The 7,793-nt window shown below is 34.0% G+C and overlaps 1 long non-coding RNA gene across 13 annotated transcripts; it reads right to left on the minus strand.

The window, feature by feature from the left end:
* Positions 1–351: 351 nt before the first annotated feature.
* On the minus strand, positions 352–2,937 carry LOC110693702. 13 transcript variants are annotated; one of them, XR_002505657.1, is made up of 9 exons: positions 2,763–2,937; positions 2,484–2,551; positions 2,111–2,343; positions 1,890–1,967; positions 1,737–1,820; positions 1,386–1,506; positions 1,133–1,243; positions 677–767; positions 352–598 (listed from the first exon to the last, which is right to left on the minus strand). It is a non-coding gene; the product is annotated as an uncharacterized LOC110693702 (long non-coding RNA). The 13 variants fall into 13 exon arrangements; XR_002505651.1 differs by having other exon boundaries at positions 2,484–2,589; XR_002505662.1 differs by having other exon boundaries at positions 1,409–1,506; positions 2,111–2,249; positions 2,484–2,589; positions 2,763–2,936.
* Positions 2,938–7,793: the final 4,856 nt, after the last annotated feature.

Below are 7,793 nucleotides of genomic sequence, written 5' to 3' on the forward strand. Positions count from 1 at the left end.
TAGATAAACAGGTTTAGGGGTAATCTTATTGATTGCATGTTAGTCAGAAAGCGCACAAGAATACGATCAGAATAAAGTAGATGTCTATTATTAGGGCAGGTTCAATCTCTTTTAGATTGGATTTGTACCTTCATCCCCGAACCCTATATGGTTCAAGATCTTATGGAGTTGACGATCTCTTGGATCGTTAAGGGGTGTAAACTTCACCCTGTGAACGGTTTACAAGTTCCTAAAACTTGTTGGCGACTCTTTTGCTCTATCTTCTTCCCTTTTGAACGCCACCGTACTTTAGTGTATGATCACAGTGGTGTTCAAGCTAGGGGGTTAACGCTTGAAATTATTCCCCACAACTGGTCTGCTGAGTCAATTTTCACACAACAGCAACATTGTATCTTTTGTACTCTCCAACGAGGTGCAAAAAACCAAGCACTCCAAATCTCTATCTTTCCACAGAGTGTTATGCACAAAAAATAGGTCGAACATCAAATAATACTTGAGTTTATCCACCTCGAACTCGAAACGAGCAAACCTTGCTCCATCCTCCTCCTTCCGACTATTTCAGAAAGAAAACAGAGAAACGGGAGGAAAGTACTTCACACTGCAAATAATAGAAACTGAATTTATCAGCATGAAACAAAAAGAATTGAAATAACAAGCTAGGAAAAAGAACACATACTCATGAATTTACTGCTGCCATTGCTACAACCATAGGAAACTTCAGAACCTCTATACCTCCAAATATCATGTTTAGATTTTCCTCCAACATCCTACATTTCATAAAATAACAAAATCAAAAATCAGATCCAAGCAACACTCAAAAATCACAAAATCAAATTTGCTCGCATGCTTATTCCGAGTTTCTATCACATGAATTAGGCCAAACTGCTCCTAATAAGCTGCAAACCAAAAGCAAAACATGTATGATGGGCCTCTTAAACATCCTAGACTATGCATGTGAAAGGAAGTGCTCAATGAAAATATCACCTTATCATGCAGAGATTAGGTTGTCACCTTAAGGCTCAATGCAATTCTCCGATTTACAAAGGCACGTAACCTAACAAACTAAAAATCTACAACGTCTACAGTAGTACATATGCCTAATACTTTAATCTATGGAAGAGTTTTACTTCACCTTACACTATCTATTATGATTTATAGTCTCCTCCTTGACTCGACCGAGTTGAGCTTGAACTCGCTCACAAAGCTCCATCTTCTTCTCAATCTCCTCTTTTGCCATGAAATTCTACAAAGAATAGCAAAATTAAGGTGTATGATCAAATTCAGTGGCTAAACCTAGCAAATAATTTGGTAAAGCAAATAGGGTATGTATTTGTATGATATAATTCACGCTCTTTCTTTTCTAGTCATGGAGAATTATCTCATACCCATTCTTTGCATCAGCATTCACCTTTTGAATTAGCTATAGAAATATCCCTGAACCGCATCCCATTGCTACATGAAAGCCTCGTATTACCCTTACTCATGATTTAATCCCACCGCATGCACCTACACAGCACCAGAATCATAGCTTAGTATCTTCGCCATAAGGCGAAAGGCCCTGAAAGCATACATGATACATTTACAGCAAACCAACAAGTATTTGCCAGTTTAACCTTTAGCATTACAAAGTCCAGAATTCAAATCATATAATTACAAAGAAATTGAAAAGTAATAAACACACAATTACTAATTTTAATAATATATAAGAATATACGATAAAAATAGAAATTTCTGACCTCGACTTTCAAGGGCCAGCATGAGCCGCTGAGTAATGATCAATAGGCGCTAACAATAGATCTCCCACCAAAAAAAATCTAAACCTGCAAAATTACCAACAATATAACAAAAACATTTCTTAAATGCAAAAGCAATTAAAGGGTGAAAATAACCTTTAAAATCTTCAAATTGTAAGAATCTGAAGAAATTTCAAGATAATCCCTCTCTGATCACAGTGGAAGGAATCAAACCTAAACCAAAAATTAAAAAAAAAAAAATTGAAAAAGATTTCAACAGCATAAAAAACCAGAAAACCTCAAACTGTAAGAATTATAAAGAAAACTTAAAGTTAAAAATACTAACAATGCGAAATCAAAAATAAAAGAAAACTTACCTCTTTCAATTGTAGAAAAAGAGGTTTGTTCTGTCTTTCAAATTCCCTTAAAGATTGCTCGACTGTACATCCCAGGCTTGGAATCATTGAGTTGGCCCAAAAACCTAGAAATCCATGAGCGACAATTCGACCTAGAACACTGGAAATTAAATCATCAAAATTTTACATACCCAGAATGAAAGCGAGCAAATCGATAAAGAGATCCCGACATTAATTTTCGATCAGATTGAACCCTAAAATATTCAACCCATAAAAATTAATAAAATTGGTTTCCATTTTTTTCTCAAAATTAGATCGAAGTAAATCTGATAATAATTCACAAAAAGTAAATCCGATTTTAAAATGGAAAATTGATGATTGAAAAACACATTACTTGTAAGCTGCTTCAGTAAATGGAAAGCTCAGAATTCGCTTTAATGGAGGAACAAAAAGGCTCGGAAGCTTCTTCAATGGAGAAAAAAGATAAGAAAGTCACGTAGCTACAATTCAGGGAAATCAATATTCAAACATGAAAATCGACAATGAAAATTGGAAGAAAACGAATTTAACAAAAGCAAAATCAAGCAGAAAATCAAAAGCGAAAATTATTGAAAAAGATCAAAATTTTACAAGAAATACAATTTGTTAATTAAGAGAAAATCAAAGAACTCACCTTGAGGAGAGAAATCTGAGGTAAAGACTAAGGAGAGAGATTGAAATCTGAGGTAGAGACTGAGGACTTGAGGAGAGAGAAATTGGGGATCGAATTTAGATGATAACCCTAGGTCAAAGATTGAATAACCCTGGATAAAGTGATCACCAGCAAGCAGAAAGTAATCAAGAGCCAACAAAACACCACCTAAGCATTTTGGCTGAGAGAAGAACGAGAGCCAACAGATCACCAGCAGCAAAAATAAGGGCAAAATCGTAATTGTACTTTTTGAGGGGCAAAATTGTCATCACACTATTACTAAGGAGTTTTCAACTTGCCAACTTCTCACTTTTAATAGTTATAGATTATTGTTTTATTCCTATTTTAGTTTAGACTATCTTTCTATTGTGATATAGTTAGTTTCTCTAATTTCTTAGAGGTTATATTAAATAGCAACCACTCTATGGATTCAACCCTACTTTCCCTACTACATTGTTAGTTAGTTTTGTTAGGAATTTATTTTTGACAGGTGACGACAACCTATCAGCCACCTATCGCCCGATGGGTGGGGTGTGTGCGCATTTGACGTGGAATCTTATGTGGATTATGACTTTTAAATTCGACTAATCATTAAACTTATATTATTACTTTTATTTTCCTATTTTATTTAGGTTTAGGATAATATAAATATTCTAAGGGATTATTATTTTTCCCTTATGCCTTTTATTATTTTACGTTCGTTCTAGTTTTCTCTTGAACCCTAGCTAGTTTCTTATGGCATCTCCACGGATTATTCCATGAATGATTCTTGGGCTTATTATTTTAATTCATTGAGGTATTTTTATTTCTATATCTTGTTTTTAATTATGTTTTATTCCTTAGATCTAGTTTTAATTATTTATTTCATGCTAGAGTAGTTTATTTCTAGGGTTTGGGAATCCATGTTTGTATTATAAATCTTGATTGATATTATTAATATTTTTACAATTGATTTCTCTAGTTGATAGTGTTTTTATTGTTAATCTTGAAACCCGAATAATTGTTTGATTTATTATTGTTAATAAGAGTTTGAATCGAAAAATCTTACTTTTAGAGGCTTACCTACAATTAGCGATTCTGATTATGCTTGTGGCCAAACTACATATATTGTATTGAGAGCTTTAAGACCTGATCGCAGGCTTAGCAATGCTCTAGATAATTGATTGATTGAATTGTTATTGATATTTGATAGATTTAGAACTGTAAGCACGGTGAAACAAAATCCTAGGACTTTTTATTAATTTTTTTTGTTCTTATTTTAATTTAGACTACCATTCTATCCCGAATTTCGTTACTTATTTTAGTTCATCCAATTCCTTAGAAGTTAGATTGAATAGTCATCTCCCTGTAGATTCGACCCTACTTACTCTACAACATTGTTAGTTGATTTTGTTAGGAATTTATTTTTGATAGGTGTACGACAAAATATCAATTATATATTTAAACTCCTTGATTTTTATTATGTCTAAAGTTTAGACTTATATTCTCTTAAATACTAATTTGAAACTAAATAAATAATGATGGATCTCTACATTGTTAGATATCTATAACCGCGATTAGTTTACCATGCCATAAATGAGACTTAATGAGTTATACATACAAGTCCATATTGCTTTAAGTACAAGCAAATTATTTACAAATATGATAGTTCTCACCATCATAACAAGATCCACATTGTGCAAAGTAGAGCATATTAGTTAGGTAAGTTTTCATTTAATGACGGAGTAGATAGTGGTTCGCAGTGGCTATGCTAAGAGATTTGTTAGAAAAGTACGAGCAACTACTAGTGAAGGTGCTCTTGCTAAAATGAAAGCACAATCTACATAACAGATATCCAATTAGCTCGATTGTGATGAGAAGTTTAGCTCAGCTTCTAGCATTCTGTCCGTATGCATGCTACTTGCTGATGGGCCAATCTGATTTAGCAATACATGCAAATTAGGTACTACCTCTGTTTAATTTTTATGTGCAACTTTGGTGTATTATTTGTGAGATATAAAATATTCCAAATTTGCTCATAAAAATTAACAGAGATAGTAGTTAAGTATGCAGCCATGCAGGCTAGCTAGGTTGTATGAAAGGATTGAGAATAGTGCAACTACTTACAGGCAAAAAGATGAGCCCACCCGTACAGGAAACTAATGATAACTAATGCCAAGTTGTAGACACCCATTTGTGTCTCCCCAAAACCAAACCCAGTGATGAGTACCTTTCACGTCGAATCATAATTGAATAAAGTGAAAGTGTGGAAAGTCTAGTGTTGCGGATAGTTTTAATTTCTTTTCTCTTCTCTCTGTTTTTTGAAAACCTATTTTAAGAAAACAGCCAATCCAGTTTGGTTGGTCCATGATATGGTTCCAATAGTAGATTAGTTGGATGGGTCTTGAAAAGAGCTTTCCAACGATATATTATAAGCCCAATTCCGATGAATAATGAGGAAGTTATGGCCGAATTACTAAACTGGGCCCGGTTTGAACCTTATATGCGACCCAATGATCTAAAGGAGGGCCTAATATGGATTTATCATTCCTAATGCAATTAGGAATGGTTTTAGTCTTCTAGATTCTTCTAGAAGGTTCTTTTCATTCCTAATTCAATTAGCATTAATAAATTGACTTTTGTTGGCTTTTTAGAGTTTTAATAAAACAATGTTTTTGAGGAAAATACGATTTTATCCTCCTGTACGGTTAAATTTTATCTGATTTTAGAAAATGCGTCAAAAACTTGATTAGGCCTAACGCCAGCATTAGCGCATGGCGCTAGCATTAGCGTCTGGCACTAATGTCAGCGTCTGGCGCTAACTCCGTTTTTTCACGTCAGAACTCTGGTTCGATTTTCAATCTTTTTGGCTGATTTTCTCTATAAATAGCCTCCTAGAAACTCCGTTTTCAATAACCAATTCTCATCAATTCTTATACTCTCTAATTCTCTTCTCTCTCAAAGCTAGAAGCTTATTCTCTCTCTCTTTTCTAAACCAACCCCTTCATACAAAATTCCGCATTCACAAGACCTAGAAACACCTAGCATAATTCGAATTTGCCTTTGCCCTAGACGTGAAAGGTTTTAATTTCTGAGGGTTTGGTCCCAAATCTCTATTTTAATTATTTAATTTAATTCTTTGGTTTTATTATTTTCCTTGAAGTTACTAACGTGTGTATTTTGTTATTAGAAAGAGGTACGAGGCATCCAAGTAAGTGCTTTAATGGTTTTTATTGTTATTATGATGTAGAAATCATGCTTAGGTTGTTATTATGATTCCTAGTGTTATGTTAGGGCGTTTTGATCTTCCTAGTATCATGTCTAGGGTAACTTTAATATCAAGTATGATTATAAGTATGATGCCTTTTATGTTCTTCCTAATATTTATGATTGTTAGTATCATGTTAGGGCTAAACTTTGATTTTTATTGTTTAGTGACATGCTAGGGTTTGTTATTAATATTGTTAGTATCATGCCTAGGATCTTGCTATTATTATTATGCATTAACATGAATATTATGATTATAATTGTTATGATGATTATGATTATTATTTTTATGTTGCTTGATTATATATATTGTTATTTCTTGATCACAACTTTTATGCATGATTAAAGGGAATTTGTACTTGTAATTAGGGGTGTACACCGGTCCAAAACCGGACCGGACCTGGACCGGACCTATTTGGACCGTGGACCTGAATTGGGTAATTATGAGGACCGGGGACCGGACCTGAATTAACAGGTCCGGTTCCGGGCCAGACCTGAAAAATCAGGTCTGGTCCGGGTTTGGACCTGAATGGACCTGTTTTGTGTCTTTTTCGTTTTTTTTTAATACAAAACCTGTTGGACCTGCATATGGACCTGTTTTGTGATTTTTAGACCTGTTGCATAATTTAATAATTACATACAAACCAAAATTATCAATTACAAAACTACATAAAGTCTATAAAGTCCCGATTCTCAAACACCAAAAATACAAATGAGTCCACCGAAAATACAAATAAGTCCACGAAAACTCATAAAATTACATAAATTCTCTTAAGTCTCAACTCTCAAGTACTAGGAATACATAAATTCTCCAACGAGTTGTTTTCCCTTTAATCGCGTGATTCACACTAATGAGTCCACGAAAACAACTTCATCGTCTACATCGTTAGATTCACCACGTTGCACCTCTAAATAAAATACAATATAGAATATATTAATGATTGATAACAGTGAAATAATAAATTTGGTGTAACAAAATTTCAAATACATAAAATTATTACTACCTTTCTCTATTTCCTCTAACTCTTTCAAATTTTCTTCCACATCAACAATTGGCACTTCCTTAGCTCTAAGCCAATCTTGTGTGCAAAGTAACGCTTGAACCATCTTCAATACAAAAATATTACACAAATATGTATAAACAAAGTCATATTAAGATATAAACAAACTTGATTTTATAAAATAAAAAGATAACGATGCATTACCTCCGAAATGGATCTAGAGTACGACCTCCCGTACTAAAAGCAGATTCCGATGCAACGGTCGACAATGGGATGGCTAGTATGTCACGTGCCATGCGATTAAGAATCACATAACGCTGACCATTCTTACCCCACCATGTCAATGCATCTTGTTCTTCCTCCTCCGGCCCTAATTGATCATTTAAGTACCTATCCAACTCACTTATCGCATACCCACTTGTCCCCTTCAATCGTTTTGCTCTTTCTTTTAGTTTCCTCACATAATCGGAACCCACTCCTTTACTATTATCAATATCCATTGACATATTATCTCCACAATCTGGAATATTAGAAGTAGCATACATTTTTCTATATTCCTCAAATAAAGAGTAAGCGAACTCCTTCACATCATTAGCAAGTTTTGTACCCTTTTCCGGTCCATGCATATCCGTTAGTGTCAATTCAACAATGACCATCTTAGAGTGAGGGTCGAGAAGAAGAGCAACATAAATGAACTTATTCATCTTATCCACATCCCCCCAATACTTATCAAACTTTTTTTTCATTGCAATGGCCATGGCTTGAA

Source organism: Chenopodium quinoa, unplaced genomic scaffold, assembly GCF_001683475.1.
Source record: "Chenopodium quinoa cultivar QQ74 unplaced genomic scaffold, ASM168347v1, whole genome shotgun sequence".
Taxonomy (NCBI): Eukaryota; Viridiplantae; Streptophyta; class Magnoliopsida; order Caryophyllales; family Amaranthaceae; genus Chenopodium; species Chenopodium quinoa.